The sequence below is a fragment of the Arachis ipaensis genome, chromosome B8 (assembly GCF_059453495.1).
Source record: "Arachis ipaensis isolate K30076 ecotype BB chromosome B8, ASM5945349v1, whole genome shotgun sequence".
In the NCBI taxonomy this organism is placed as follows: domain Eukaryota; kingdom Viridiplantae; phylum Streptophyta; class Magnoliopsida; order Fabales; family Fabaceae; genus Arachis; species Arachis ipaensis.
The window spans coordinates 15,399,906-15,417,198 of NC_142443.1; the positions used below are offsets into that span (position 1 = coordinate 15,399,906).

At 37.5% G+C, this 17,293-nt stretch overlaps 1 non-coding gene across 1 annotated transcript; it reads left to right on the top strand.

The window, feature by feature from the left end:
- Nucleotides 1-8,919: 8,919 nt before the first annotated feature.
- LOC148547297 (small nucleolar RNA R71) lies at nucleotides 8,920-9,027 on the top strand. Its single transcript, XR_015897517.1, has one exon. It is a non-coding gene; the product is annotated as a small nucleolar RNA R71 (small nucleolar RNA).
- The last annotated feature ends 8,266 nt before the right edge of the window (nucleotides 9,028-17,293 follow it).

Genomic DNA, 17,293 nt, shown 5'->3' on the forward strand with positions numbered 1-17,293 from the left:
GATAAAGAAGAAATGTGAATAATTAAATTAAAGGACTTCAAGTTAGATAATCTTAACATCATGTAATTTGGGTTTTTTTAATCAAAATTTTGTACTTATTCTGGGATCATATTATTGGTTTTGATACTACCATGTAGTTGCATTACCTTTTTTTTTAATAAATACACATTGTTAAGTTAAATTAGAGTAAATGTTTAATGGTCTTATTTGTTGGGGATTGAGTGCTCTATGGTGATTTTCGTGACCTGATTTTGATTATTCCATTGTTTCTACTAAGAAAAGAAAAATATTAGCTTTTTTTTTTCAAAAGACAGAATTTCATTCATTAGGAATAGAATTACAAAAAAGCCCAACTATTGGGCTATTACATTTAAAATTGGAGTTCTTCCAAATAAACTCAAAAGAGTAACAAAGACTTAATTTAGAAAAGGAATTATTGCAGCTAAGGCCTTGGATCAATGGCAGCATCACCTACCTCACTGGGAGCTGCATCTAAGTTCGAATCTTCCATGAGGAATATAGAACTTATTTTAGTAGTAGTAGTGTGTGTGAGAGGGGTGTGTGTTGTGTAATGTATAAGACCAAAAAAAGAAAGAAAAGGAATTGAAGTTGGGCATAAAAAAAAGCAATGATTTATGGAATCTTCTTTTCTGTTGCAGCGCTGGCACATAGGATGGGTAGAATTTATACGATGGTGGAGGGCTTGCATTACCGAAATTGAGCTATGAAGGGATCTCCATAAAAAGAAATGAATTTTAGGGGGAAGACCCATCTTCCATAGGTCACACCATAATTCCTTATTCCTCATTATTTCAAGGCATAGGTTTATGGGTAAATGCTGAAAAAGGTAAGCTATTTGGTATCCTGAAGACACATCATATTTCCCATTCTTATTAAAAGACCACATGATCTCATCTTCTCCATCACCAATATTGGTTGCAAAAATTCTTCAGCTCATCGCTTCTGAGAAATTATGTTCAATTAGATTTTGGTTCCATATTTTGCCAGGTAGCATCAAATCACAAACCCGAAATAGAGGCTGAGTTGGTAAAAATTAGCATCAGAAGGGAAAACATAGTATGGATATGGAGGAGAAACGCAAGGATCTCCAAAAATTTTGATGTTATCACCGATTCCAACTTTTCAGCGGAGACCCTTCTCTATTACTTTTCGACCCTCAAGAATACTCTGCCACCCCCAAGAAGGTAAAATTCCGATCTTAGTTTGCATTACAGTACTGTATCTAAAATATTTTCCTCTGAGTATTTTGGATAGTAAAGATTGAGGTTGTTTGACTATTCTCCAGCATTGTTTTGCCAATAGAGCTAGGTTCTGAACTCTTAAATCTTTAAACCCCAAACCACCTTCTTTCTTAGCTCTCGTCATAGTATCCCAGCTGACCCAAGCTATTTTTCATTCTGAACCCCTCTGACCGCACCAAAACTAAGCTAAAATACTGTGAATCGCTTTAATAAGAGTATTTGGGAGCTTGACGCAACATAAAGAATAAATAAGCACTGCTTCTCCCACTGCCTTGATAAGTACATGCCTTCCAGCTGATGACAAAAGGCGTCTTTTCCACCCTTGCACTTTCTTCCTAACTTTCTCTTTAATCAGCCCAAAAGTAGCCTTTTTAGAGCGTTGGACAACAGAAGGTACTCCTAGATACTTTTCTTGAGCTCCTATGTGCCTAATGTGTAGCTGGTTAGCAAGAGAGATTCGGATATCCGTAGAAGTATTATTACTAAAAAAATAGCTGATTTATCTAAATTAACTTTTTGACCGCTAAACTCATCATAAGTCTCTAGAAGTTCTAAAATATGATCACAAGATTGGGGGTTAGCCTTGCAAAAAAGAATAGAGTCATCAGCGAATAAAAGATGATTAATAGTAGGGCTACTTCGATTGATCTAAATACCTTGAATGAGACTGTTTTGCTCTGTCTTGTGTAGCAAAAAGGATAATCATTCTGCACAAAATAAGAATAGATATGGAGATAGAGAGTCACCTTGTTGGATGCCTCTATTTGGCTTAAAAAAGCCAAAGGGTTGACCTTCCACAACAACAGAGTAAGAAACTGTAGTCACCACCTCGCGAACCCAGTCAATCCAACTAGAATGAAAGCCCAACTTATCCATCATAAACCACAAGAAATGCCATTCAACTCTATCATATGCCTTACTCATATCCAATTTAATAGCCATCTCAATCTCCAAGCCTTTCTTCTTGTTTTTTAAGTAATGCATGCATTGATGGGCTATTAGGATATTATTAGAAATTAACCTTCCTCTTAAAAAAGCACTCTAATTAGGGATGATTAATTTGTTCATAATACCTTGTAGCCGATGAACTAAGACTTTAGAAATAATCTTGTAAACAACTAAAGAAAGGCTGATAGGTCTCACCTGAGTCATATTACTGGCATTTGGGACTTTTGGAATCAAGTAAATATGGGTGTGGTTGAAACTCTTGAGAATTCTTCCACTTATAAAAAAAACTCCTAACTGCCTGAGTGACATCTTCTCCCACAATATTCGAATAGAATTGAAATTTTTTTTCTGTAAGTCCGTCTTCTCCTGGTGCACTTTGTGGGTGAACGCTAAAGGTTTCCCTTATAATTTCCTCCCTCGACACTTGCCTTAATAATCTTCTATTCAGAGAGTTCGTCACTTTAGGCACAAAATCTTCAAACACCTGATTCGGATCAGTAGTGTTCGAAGCAAAATCTTCTTGAAATACTCTTTAGCCACTGAAGCAATCCCTTCAAGAGTTGTAGTTACTCCACCATTAGTCCTTTCTAGTCTCCATATTTTATTATTCCGGTTTTTAGATTGGACACTTCGATGAAAGAACTTAGTATTTCTGTCACCTGCTTGTAGCCACTTAATACAAGATTTTTCTCTCTAATAACTTTCTTCTTTATCGTAAGCCGACTCGACTTTCCTCTCTAGCTCATCAATCACTTCCCCGCCATTGACTCCTGCCTCCCGCAGCACTTCAATTTCTCTTAAAAGATCTTCAATTTCTTTTCTTGAGTTTGACTTGCATTGTTACTGCCACTGCACTAGTTTATGCCTACAAATTTTTAGTTTTTGTGCCAAAATAAACATAGCCAAACCCTCCACTTTCGTCCTCCAAGCCTTTGTACTAATGTCTTTAACATCCACTTGACTACTGGTGCACAAAATTGTGATCATCAATGGCGCCATCAACATGGTACGCACAATTGTAATCTCAACTCTTTATCACAATTTCGCACAATTAACCAGCAAGTGCACTGGGTCGTCCAAGTAATAAACCTTACGCGAGTAAGGGTCGATCCCACGGAGATTGTTGGTATGAAGCAAGCTATGGTCATCTTGTAGATCTCAGTCAAGAAGATTCAAATGGTTATGGAGAATTAATATGAATAAAACATAAAATAAATATAGAGATACTTATGTAATTCATTGGTGAGAATTTCAGATAAGCGTATGGAGGTGCTTTGTCCCTTCTGTCTCTCTGCTTTCCTACTGTCTTCATCCAATCCTTCTTACTCCTTTCCATGGCAAGCTGTATGTTGGGTTTCACCGTTGTCAATGGCTACCTTCCATCCTCTCAGTGAAAATTTTCAACGCGCTCTATCACAGAACGGCTAATCAGCTGTCGGTTCTCGATCATGTCGGAATAAGATCCATTGATCCTTTTGCGTCTGTCACACGCCCCACACTCACGAGTTTGAAACTCGTCACAGTCATTCAATCCCTGAATCCTACTCGGAATACCACAGACAAGGTTTAGACTTTCCGGATTCTCAAGAATGGCCGCCAATGGATTCTAGCTTATACCACGAAGATTCTGATTAAGGAATCCAAAAGATACACACTCAATCGAATGTAGAACGGAGGTGGTTGTCAGGCACATGTTCATAGGTGAGAATGATGATGAGTGTCACGGATCATCACATTCATCAAGTTGAAGAACAAGTGATATCTTAGAACAAGAATAAGCTGAATTGAATAGAAGAACAATAGTAATTGCATTGATACTCGAGGTACAGCAGAGCTCCACACTTAATCTATGGTGTGTAGAAACTCCACCGTTGAAAATACACAAGAACAGGGTTTAGGCATGGCCGAGAGGCCAGCCCCTAAAACGTGATCTAAGATAGCATAAGACTACTCAAAGATTCAAGATCCCAAGATGAAAATACAATAGCAAAAGGTCCTATTTATAGAGAACTAGTAGCCTAGGGTTTACAGAAATGAGTAAATGACGTAAAAATCTACTTCCGGGCCCACTTGGTGTGTTCTTGGGCTGAGCATTGAAGCATTTTTGTGTAGAGACTTTTCTTGGAGTTAAATGTCAGCTTTTGTGCCAGTTTGGGCGTTTAACTCCAGCTTTTGTGCCAGTTCCGGCGTTAAACGCCAGAATTCTTGAGCTGACTTGGAACGCCTGTTTGGGTCATCAAATCTCAAGCAAAGTATGGACTATTATATATTGCTAGAAATCCCAGGATGTCTACTTTCCAACGAAATTGAGAGCGTGTCAATTGGGCTTCTATAGCTCCAAAAAATCCACTTCAAGTGCAGGGAGGTCAGAATCCAACAGCATCTGCAGTCCTTTTTCAGCCTCTGAATCAGATTTTTGCTCAGGTCCCTCAATTTCAGCCAGAAAATACCTAAAATCACAGAAAAACACACAAACTCATAGTAAATTCCAGAAAAGTGAATTTTAAATAAAAACTAATAAAAATATAATAAAAATTAACTAAAACATACCAAAAACATACTAAAAACAATGCCAAAAAGCGTATAAATTATCCGCTCATCACAACACCAAACTTAAATTGTTGCTTGTCCCCAAGCAACTGAAAATCAAATAGGATAAAAAGAATAGAATATACAATGAATTCCAAAAACATCTATGAAGATCAGTATTAATTAGATGAGCGGGGCTTTTAGCTTTTTGCCTCTGAACAGTTTTGGCATCTCACTTTATCCTTTGAAGTTCAGAATGATTGGCTTCTATAGGAACTCAGAATCCATATAGTGTTATTGATTCTCCTAGTATAGTATGTTAATTCTTGAACACAGTTACTTTATGAGTCTTGGCCGTGGCCCAAAGCACTCTGTTTTCCAGTATTACCACCGGATACATACATGCCACAGACACATAACTGGGTGAACCTTTTCAGATTGTGACTCAGCTTTACTAGAGTCCTCAATTAGAGGTGTCCAGGGTTCTTAAGCACACTCTTTTTGCTTTGGATCACGACTTTAACCGCTCAGTCTCAAGTTTTCACTTGACACCTTCACGCCACAAGCACATGGTTAGGGACAGCTTGGTTTAGCCGCTTAGGCCAGGATTTTCTTCCTGTGGGCCCTCCTATCCACTGATGCTCAAAGCCTTGGATCCTTTTTATTACCCTTGCCTTTTGGTTTAAAGGGCTATTGGCTTTTTCTGCTTCTCTTTTTTTTTTTTTGAATTCACTGCTTTTTCTTGCTTCAAGAATCATTTTTATGATTTTTCAGATCCTCAGTAGCATTTCTCCTTTTCCATCATTCTTTCAAGAGCCAACAATTTTAACATTTATGAACAAAAAATTCAAAATACATATGCACTGTTCAAGCATACATTCAGAAAACAAAAGTATTGCCACCACATCAAAATAATTAATCTGTTATAAAATTCGAAATTCATGCACTTCTTTTTCTTTTTCAATTGAGAACATTTTTCATTTAAGAAAGGTGATGGATTCACAGGACATTCATAACTTTAAGGCATAGACACTAAGACACTAATGATCATGTAATAAGACACAAACATAGATAAACATAAGCATAAAAATTCGAAAAACAGAAAAATAAAGAACAAGGAGATTAAAGAACGGGTCCACCTTAGTGATGGCGGCTTGTTCTTCCTCTTGAAGATCTTATGGAGTGCTTGAGCTCCTCAATGTCTCTTCTTTGCCTTTGTTGCTCCTCTCTCATGACTCTTTGGTCTTCTCTAATTTCATGGAGGAGGATGAAATGTTCTTGGTGCTCCACCCTTAGTTGTCCCATGTTGGAACTTAATTTTCCTAGGGAGGTGTTAATTTGCTCCCAATAATTTTGTGGAGGAAAATGCATCCCTTGAGGCATCTCAGGGATTTCATGATGAGGAATTTCCTCATGCTCATGTCCATGAGTGGGATCTCTCATTTGCATTGAGCTCCTTCCACACAGATATCCATGAGGACTTGGTCCAACCTTTGATCAAAGTTGACCCTTTTTGAGTTTGAAAGGGACCTCGGGGATCACCTTCTTCTTGGCCACAACTTCATAGAAGTGGTCTTGATGCACCCTTGAGATGAATCTCTCCATCTCCCATGACTCGGAGGTGGAAGCTTTTGCCTTCCCTTTCTTCTTTCTAGAGGTTTCTCCGACCTTAGGTGCCATAAATGGTTATGAAAAGACAAAAAGGAACGCTTTTACCACACCAAACTTAGAAGGTTTGCTCGTCCTCAAGCAAAAGAAGAAAGAAGAGAGTAGAAGAAGAAGAAAATGGAGATGGAGGAGTGGGAGTGATTCGGCCAAGGGGGAGAAGTAGTGTTTAGATTGTGTGAAAATGAAGGAGTGAAGATGGGTTTATATAGGAGGGGAGAGGGGGGTATGGTTCGGCCATTATGGGTGGGTTTGGGAGGGAAAGTGGTTTGAATTTGGATGGTGAGGTAGGTTGGGTTTTATGAAGGATGGATGTGAGTGGTGAAGAGAATGGTGGAATTTGATAGGTGAGGGGTTTTTGGGGAAGAGGTATTGAGGGTGATTGGTGAATAGGTGAAGAAGAGAGAGAGAGGTGGGGTAGGTGGGGATCCTGTGGGGTCCACAGATCCTGAGGTGTCAAGGATATCTCATCCCTGCACCAAGTGGCATGCAAAAACGCCCTTTTCTGCCAATCCTGGTGTTAAACGCCAGGCTGCTACCCATTTCTGGCGTTTAACGCCAGCTTCTTGCCCATTCCTGGCGTTAAACGCCAGTCTGGTGCCCATTTCTGGCGTTAAACGCCCAGAATGGTGCCAGACTGGGCGTTAAACGCCCATTCTGCTGCCCTAACTGGCGTTTAAACGCCAGCAAGATTTTCCTCTAGGGTGTGCTGTTTTTCTTTCTGTTTTTCATTCTATTTTTGCTTTTTCAGTTGTTTTTGTGACTTTACATGATCATCAACCTACAAAAAACATAAAATAATAATGGAAAATAGATAAATAAAACATTGGGTTGCCTCCCAACAAGCGCTTCTTTAATGTCAATAGCTTGACAGTGGGCTCTCATGGAGCCTCACAGATACTTAGAGCAATGTTGGAACCTCCCAACACCAAACTTAGAGTTTGACTGTGGGGGCTCTGTTTGACTCTGTTTTGAGAGAAGCTCTTCATGCTTCCTCTCCATGGTTACAGGGAGATATCCTTGAGCCTTAAACACAAGGGAGTCCTCATTCACTTGAAGGACCAATTCTCCTCTGTCAACATCAATCACAGCTTTTGCTGTGGCAAGGAAGGGTCTGCCAAGGATGATAGATTCATCCATACACTTCCCAGTCTCTAGGACTATGAAATCAGCAGGGATGTAGTGGTCTTCAACCTTTACCAAGACATCCTCTACAAGTCCATAAGCCTGTTTTCTTGAATTGTCTGCCATCTCCAGTGAGATTCTTGCATCTTGTACCTCAAAGATTCCTAGCTTCTCCATTAAAGAGAGAAGCATGAGGTTTATACTTGATCCTAGGTCACACAGAGCCTTTGAAAAAGGTCATGGTGCCTATGGCACAAGGTATTGAGAACTTCCCAGGATCCTGTCTCTTTTGAGGTAATCTCTGCTTAGTCAAGTCATCCAGTTCTTTGGTGAGCAAAGGGGGTTCATCCTCCCAAGTCTCATTACCAAATAACTTGGCATTTAGCTTCATGATTGCTCCAAGGTACTTAGCAACTTGCTCTTCAGTGACATCTTCATCCTCTTCAGAGGAGGAATACTCATCAGAGCTCATGAATGGCAGAAGTAAATCCAATGGAATCTCTATGGTCTCATTATGAGCCTCAGATTCCCATGGTTCCTCATTAGGGAACTCATTGGAGGCCAGTGGACGTCCATTGAGGTCTTCCTCGGTGGCGATCACTGCCTCTTCCTCCTCTCCAAATTCGGCCATGTTGATGGCCTTTCACTCTCCTTTTGGATTCTCTTCTGTATTGCTTGGAAGAGTACTAGGAGGGAGTTCAGTGATTTTCTTGCTCAGCTGACCCACTTGTGCCTCCAAATTTCTAATGGAGGACCTTGTTTCAGTCATGAAACTTTGAGTGATTTTAATTAGATCAGAGACTATGGTTGCTAAGTCAGAGTGGCTCTGCTTAGAATTCTCTATCTACTGCTGAGAAGATGATGGAAAAGGCTTGCCATTGCTAAACCTGTTTCTTCCACCATTATTGTTGTTGAAGCCTTGTTGAGGCCTCTGTTGGTCCTTCCATGAGAGATTTGAATGATTTCTCCATGAAGGATTATAGGTGTTTCCATAGGGTTCTCCCATGTAATTCACCTCTTCCATTGATGGGTTCTCAGGATCATAAGCTTCTTCTTCAGATGAAGCGTCCTTAGTACTGCCTGGTGCAGCTTGCATTCCAGACAGACTTTGAGAAATCATATTGACTTGCTGAGTCAATATTTTGTTCTGAGCCAGTATGGCATTCAGAGTATCAATCTCAAGAACTCCTTTCTTCTGATTTTTCCCATTATTCACAGGATTCCTTTCAGAAGTGTACATGAATTGGTTATTTGCAACCATTTCAATGAGTTCCTGAGCTTCTGTAGGTGTCTTCTTCAGATGAAGAGATCCTCCAGCAGAGCTGTCCAGTGACATCTTGGACAGTTCAGACAGACCATCATAGAAGATTCTTATGATGCTCCATTCAGAAAGCATGTCAGAAGGACACCTTCTGATCAATTTCTTGTATCTTTCCCAAGCTTCATAGAGGGATTCACCTTCCTTCTGTCTGAAGGTTTGGACTTCCACTCTAAGCTTGCTCAATTTTTGAGGTGGAAAGAATTTTGCCAAGAAGGCATTGACTAGCTTTTCCCAAGAGTTCAGGCTTTCTTTAGGTTGTGAATCCAACCATGTTCTAACTCTGTCTCTTACAGCAAAGGGAAAGAGCATAAGTCTGTAGACCTCAGGGTCAACCCCATTGGTCTTGACAGTGTCACAGATCTGCAAGAATTCAGCTAAGAACTGATGAGGATCTTCCAATGGAAGTCCATGAAACTTGCAATTCTGTTGCATCAGAGAAACTAATTGAGACTTAAGCTCAAAGTTGTTTGCTCCAATGGCAAGGATAGAGATGCTTCTCCCATAGAAGTCGGGAGTAGGTGCAGTAAAGTCACCAAGCACCTTCCTTGCATTGTTGGCATTGTTGTTGTTTTCGGCTGCCATGTCTTCTTCTAGCTTGAAGATTTCTGTTAGGTCCTCTCCAGAGAGTTGTGCTTTTGCTTCTCTCAGCTTTCGCTTCAAGGTCCTTTCGGGTTCAGGATCAGCCTCAACAATAATGCTTTTTTCTTTGCTCCTGTTCATATGAAAGAGAAGAAAACAAGAAAGTATGAAATCCTCTATGTCACAGTATAGAGATTCTTTGAGGTGTCAGAGGAAAAGAAGAATAGAAGGAGGAGGTAGAAAGAGAAGAATTCAAACTTATCAAGAGGGATAGAGTTCGAATTATTGATAGTGGAGGAGTGTTAGTCCTTAAATAGAAGGATGTGAGAAGAGGGGAAGAATTTTCGAAAATAAAGTAAAAGATTTTGAAATAATTAAAAGAAATTTTGAAAACTTGATTGATGATTTTCGAAAATTAAAGTTGAGAAAGAAATAAAGTGATTTTGAAAAAGATTTTGAAATTAGAAATAAAAAAGATATGATTGAAAACTATTTTGAAAAAGATGTGATTAAGAAGATATGATTGAAAAGTTATGATTGAAAACAATTTAAAAGGATTTGATTTTTAAAATTAATGACTTGGCTAACAAGAAATTTAAAAGATATGATTCAGACATTAAACCTTTCTTAACAGAAAAGGCAACATACTTGAAATTTTTGAATCAAATCATTAATTGTTAGCAAGTATTTTTGAAAAGGGAAAGAAATTGATTTTGAAAAGATATGATTTGAAAAAGATTTGATTTTGAAAAATTATGAAAACTTGAAAAAAATTTGAATTAAAAACAAAATCTTCCCTCTTGTGCCATCCTGGCGTTAAACGCCCAGAATGGTATCCATTCTGGCGTTTAACGCCCAAAACACTACCTTTTTGGGCGTTAAACGCCCAGCCAGGTACCCTGGCTGGCGTTTAAACGCCAGTTTTCCTTCTTCACTTGGCGTTTTGAACGCCCAGCTTTTTCTGTGTGATTCCTCTGCTGTATGTTCTAAATCTTCAATTCTCTGTATTATTAACTTGAAAAGACACAAAACAAAAATATTTTTTTGAATTTTTAATGGTGAGAAACAATCAAAATGCAACTAATCATGAAAACTAAGATTAAATCAATGCATGCAAGACACCAAACTTAGAAGTTTGTATACTACTGACACTAACAAATTGAGAATGCATATGAGAAACAACAAAACACACAAAACAAGAGAATTTAAAGATCAAAGCAAGGAAATCATCAAGAACACCTTGAAGATCAATGAAGAACATACTGCATGTAATTTTCGAAAATTATAAGAATAAAGACATGCAATTGACACCAAAGTTAAAATTAGACACAAGACTCAAACAAGAAACATAAAATTATTTTTGGTTTTTATGATTTTATAAAATTTTTTTGGATTTTTCGAAAATTATATGGAAAAGGAAATTAAGGATATCAAAATTCTTAATGAGAATTTCCACGAATCATGCAATGTTAGTCTAAAGCTTCAGTCTAAAAAGATTAGACATGGCTAGCCAAGTTTCAGCAGGACATTACATTCAACAGCTATATTGATGAGAATCAATCAGCTTTGGTGATGATGAAAACATCATCTGAAACTCTAGAATTCATTCTTAAGAACTCTGAAGAACAAAATAAAATAAAATTACCTAATTTAAGCAACAAGATGAACCATCAGTTGTCCAAACTCGAACAATCCCCGGCAACGGCGCCAAAAACTTGGTGTTGTTACCGGACCAAACTTGGCACTGTTGTTGCTGGAAACAAATGTGAAATTATTGTTCATTTATCCCCGGCAACGGTGCCAAAAACTTGGTGCACGAAATTGTGATCATCAATGGCGCCATCAACATGGTACGCACAATTGTAATCTCAACTCTTTATCACAACTTCGCACAACTAACCAGCAAGTGCACTGGGTCGTCCAAGTAATAAACATTACGCGAGTAAGGGTCGATCCCACGGAGATTGTTGGTATGAAGCAAGCTATGGTCATCTTGTAGATCTCAGTCAGGAAGATTCAAATGGTTATGGAGAATTAATATGAATAAAACATAAAATAAAGATAGAGATACTTATGTAATTCATTGGTGAGAATTTTAGATAAGCGTATGGAGGTGCTTTGTCCCTTCTGTCTCTCTGCTTTCCTACTGTCTTCATCCAATCCTTCTTACTCCTTTCCATGGCAAGCTGTATGTTGGGTTTTACCGTTGTCAATGGCTACCTCCCATCCTCTCAGTAAAAATGTTCAATGCGCTCTATCACAGCACGGCTAATCAGCTGTCGGTTTTCGATCATGTCGGAATAGGATCCATTGATCCTTTTGTGTCTGTCACACGCCCCACACTCGCGAGTTTGAAGCTCGTCACAGTCATTCAATCCCTGAATCCTACTCGGAATACCACAGACAAGGTTTAGAATTTCTGGATTCTCAAGAATGGCCGCCAATGGATTCTAGCTTATACCACGAAGATTCTGATTAAGGAATCCAAGAGATACACACTCAATTGAAGGTAGAATGGAGGTGGTTGTCAGGCACACGTTCATAGGTGAGAATGATGATGAGTGTCACGGATCATCACATTCACCAAGTTGAAGAACAAGTAATAGCTTAGAACAAGAATAAGCTGAATTGAATAGAAGAACAATAGTAATTGCATTGATACTCGAGGTACAGCAGAGCTCCACACCTTAATCTATGGTGTGTAGAAACTCCACCGTTGAAAATACACAAGAACAGGGTTTAGGCATGGCCGAGAGGCCAGCCCCTAAAACGTGATCTAAGATAGCATAAGACTACTCAAAGATTCAAGATCCCAAGATGAAAATACAATAGCAAATGGTCCTATTTATAGAGAACTAGTAGCCTAGGGTTTACAGAAATGAGTAAATGACGTAAAAATCTACTTCCGGGCCCACTTGGTGTGTGCTTGGGCTGAGCATTGAAGCATTTTCGTGTAGAGACTTTTCTTGGAGTTAAACGCCAGCTTTTGTGCCAGTTTGGGTGTTTAACTCCAGCTTTTGTGCCAGTTCCGGCGTTAAACGCCTGAATTCTTGAGCTGACTTGGAACGCCTGTTTGGGCCATCAAATCTTGGGCAAAGTATGGATTATTATATATCGCTGGAAAGCCCAGAATATCTACTTTCCAACACAATTGAGAGCGCGCCAATTGGGCTTCTATAGCTCCAAAAAATCCACTTCAAGTGCAGAAAGGTCAGAATCCAATAGCATCTGCAATCCTTTTTCAGCCTCTAAATCAGATTTTTGCTCAGGTCCCTCAATTTCAGCCAGAAAATACCTGAAATCACAGAAAAACACACAAACTCATAGTAAAGTCCAGAAAAGTGAATTTTAAATAAAAACTAATAAAAATATAATAAAAATTAACTAAAACATACCAAAAACATACTAAAAACAATGCCAAAAAGCGTATAAATTATCCGCTCATCAACTACACCATCTCTCTTGAAATTTAAACCTCCTTTTAGAGTTCTCCTAACTGGATTAGTGTCTAAAAAGAGGGGACATAATCAGAGCCATTCTTAGAGAGTCTATGAATTGTTGCCGAAGGATAAGAATTCAGCCACTCTTCTTTCGCCAGCCCCCTGTTAATACGTTCTTTGATAAGCTCTTGACCCCTTCTTCTATTTGTCCAGGTAAATGGTCTCCTAAACCAATGAGTGCATTTCCATCAATAAATTCAGTAAATGCAGCAATAGAGGAAGCAGATTTGTCACTACCTCCCTCCTTTTCTTGTTGATTTACAATGGCGTTACTGATTCAACAAATATCTTCATTCTTTCTTTCTAGTAACTGTATTTCTTTCCATTAAAGAATGGAGGTCTGTTGCTTGACTGCACTTCTGTCAGAGTATAGGCCACCAGATTTGAGCCACTGTTATCCGCCATCAAGATCTTTTCTCCAAGCTGCAAAGCTTGATCTCTTTGAGACCAAGCTCTAATACCAATTGATGGTAATCAGTGGCTAAGAGAAACGGGGGTTGAATCTTAGCCCCTTTTTTTAATATTACTTTATGCCTTTTAAGATAGCTTCAGGAGATATTTCTGCTTTTTGTCTCATAACAAGTCAAGAGACATTTTCTTTTTGTCTCGTAACCGGTTAGGAGATATTTTTCAATTTTGTCTCCTACGCAACAGAAACAGAAATAGATTAGAAGGGAAAGAGAGAATCACACCCAGAAGTATCCTGGTTCAGCTGCTAAGTGCAATGCAGCCTACATCCAGTCTCCATCACAACAGTGACGGAATTTCACTATAAACAACAGATTACATACACCAATTCTTCCGTAGGAACTACCCATTCCTATCTGGGACAAGTCCAGAATCTATCCCCAAAACTAAACTTGACTTGGACAACTACCAAGCTTTCAACCGCAAAGTGCTAACCCAACTTGTAAGGGAATCCCCACAGGATCATGAAACACAACACAGATGTACAAAGGACCTCTAACACATCTATGGCTTTTTCTTTAATTTTGCACTCTCTGCCTTTTTCTTCTCACTGATTTTTTCTTACAAACCTCACTATGTTTGCCTTTTACCATGAGACTCAGACAGACAAAACTAAAGAAAAGAAAACAAAATAAAACTCATTGAAGGAGAAGAACTCTGTTAGCTTAGGGTAGCTATGAGAACTCTGTGCTTTCTCTCCTTGATCTCAACCCTTGGCCGTTCACCTTTATTATAGAAGGAGAAGTTTCTAAGGTTGAAACTGGTTCAACCAAGCCACCATCTTTTTCTCCAAAATATAGCCGGTTCGGACAGAGAAGAGAGAGAGGGAAACCAAAGCCAAAAATCAACATGCATGTACCTCTCTCAACCCTTCTCATCAAACTTCTTCAATCTAAGCCTTCCATCTTGACTTTGGCCCCAAGAATGAATTTCAACCCTTGATGATTCTCTGATCCTTGACAGCTCTGACATTTCCAAATTTGCTTCTTCCTCTTCGTAGCTCCAATAGCTACCTTCTCTCTTGGATGAACAAAAATGGAACAGAGCTTTAGCCACAGAGATCTTTCTCTCTGACCGAGACTGATCCTTTACATTTTTTGCATGGAGATCTTGAAGCTTCTTCTTGAAATCTTGCCTTCAATGGCAAAGATCTCAGCCACGCCATGCTTTGGATCTCCTTTTTTCTTTACTGGCTTTCTTCATCCTAGCCTTTTGCTTCTTCATAGCTTCACTGTGTTCTCTACTTTTTCTTCTGATAACTTCTTACTTCCATCTTCTTTTCTGATGGATGTGACAAATGAAACAACAAAGAGAGAGAAGAGAGAGAAGAAATGAAGCATTTAATGTGAAATTAAATGAAATTGAAATGTGGACTTCGGTTACCAAGGGAAGTAATTAGTCAAATTGAATCTTTTGTTTCAATACTCAATGCAAGCCATTGATCCAATTGAATTTTGAATTCCATTCCATAATGGGGAGTAGGTAACCGAACCACTTCTCTTTCCATTCCTTCTCCTTTCAATTTCGGACCAAGAGATTTTTGGTCCCTCAACAATTTGTTTTGGGTTGCACATTGGTTTTCTGACCCAATTAACATATGATTATGTATTAAAATAATTCAGCCACTTTGCTTGGAATTATTTTTACACAAAAGCTTAATATTTTCTTATCACTTTGGGCTTTAATTTCCTTTTAGCCCAACTGAAAAGTTTGTTTTAGTTTTTCTGCACACTCACAAATCCATTAAACAAATAATTGGAATCAAAAATCAAATTAATAATTTTTGTAATTAATATTTTTAACAATATTTGATCATCACAATAATTTCAAATTTTTCAAACTCATCATATTCAAACTATCATCTTATGAACATGGGTACATGACTAATCAACCATTTGCATAGAAAAATGAATGTCATCATAATTACATTTATAATCAAAATTTATAAATAATATATTTAAAAATCAAATTCACATCTATTATCAAAATATAATAAAAATACAAAAATACAGCAATGACATTTTTTTAGTGTTAATAAAAGTTTGATTATTCTATTAGAAAATTTGATTATTCGGTAAAAAATTTTTTGATTATTTTGATGATTGATTATTCTATTAATAAACAATCATGCTACCAGTAATAAACATATAGAAATATCTATTTGACATTTTATCAAAAATATTCTGTAAATATGTTTGATTATTAGTTTAGATTTAGTTAATATGTGTACTAAATATCCATGTTAATATTACCAAGTAAGAAAATTTGTGTAGTAAAAATATGAAGTTTACATTTTCAGTGCATTTTTTTGTTTATTTATTAATTCTATTAATAATAATCTTAACAATTGCATATTAGCTAAACCCATTGGTCTATTACAAATTTAATTATTCTATTATGATAAGTTTGATTATTTTAGTAACTGATTATTTAATTGAAAAAACTATGTGAATCAATATATAAATATATATAAATACATAATAATTAATTTATTAGTTAATTTTTAATATACATATAGTATTTTTTATTAATAAAACATGTATACATAAAATGTGTGCTAATACACAATAATTGATTTGGATTTGGATCTTCTAAAGTTTGAATTTTACTTTAGAGAGTAAAGTGTGATTTTTCTACCCTTGAATGATTTCTCTTTCATATTTATATAAATGGTGAGAGATCAAACTTTACTCTCTAAAGTGAAATTCAAAATTTAGAGGATCCAAATCTAATGATTTATTGATGCACGGAAACTTGTCTCTCAACAATTTTCCCTCGGCAAATACACCGAATTGTCGTCAAGTAAAAACTCACAATAGAGTGAGGTCGAATCCCACAGGGATTGATTGATCAAGCAACTTTAATTAGAGGAATGTTCTAGTTGAGCTAAGCAGAAATTGATTTGAGAATTTTAGGAAATTAAATGGCGGGAAAGTAAATAGCAGAAATATAAATGCTAGAAATAAAGAGCTGAATGTAAATGGCGGAAAGTAAATTGCAGAATCTTAAATGGGGAATGGGGAAGATGGACATCAAAGTAATTAGCAAGAATTAAAGTGAATGGGTAAGATCAGAAATGGGGAATTCATTGGGCTTAGGAGATGTTGCATTCTCCAGATCAAGTTCATTCTCATCTCTTCCTCAATCAATGCATTCATTGATCTCCTTGGCAATCTTAAGTGATTGAATTCCAATTCCTTGGTAATTCAATCTCTCAAATCTTGATCAATAGCCAATTCCTTGGTCTAATTGCTCATGAGAAGAGATGAAGTATGGTCACTGATTATACCACATGTATTCCCAAATCAAAGTGTTGGTAGGATTATATGTCACTATACCCATCCAAACCCCAATTTGGTCCAACATGAGAAAGCATTTTTAGCATGATCTCTTCATTCTTCTTCCAAGGTTCTGAAGAGATCCAAGTATGAATAGCTTCTTTTCCAAGACAACTATTCAATTGGATGAAGATTGAAAGCTTTCTAGTAAAATCAAGAGAAAAGAAAGAAGAAAAATAATGAAAACTATTATTGATCCATCAAATTACGACAGAGCTCCTTAACCCAATGAAAGGGGTTTAGTTGTTCATAGCTCTGGGAATGGAAAGCAGAGATGGAGAATACATTTTGGAATTAAGACTAGAAGTTGCAGAGAAAGTAAAATTATACAGAGTGTAGTTCTCCTAATGCCAAAAAGCTCCTCTCTAATTCAAAACTACCCCTATATATACTACTCTTTTGATATTCTAGTTGGCTCTTCAAGTCTTGGATATGGGCTTTTGGATCTTGAGTTGAAGTAGTTATCATCTTCAGTGGGCTTAGCTTTACTTGCAGAGAGAGTGTGAAGTAGGCATGGACTTTAGCTTAGGACGTTAGTGGCGTTAACGTTAAGTGAAA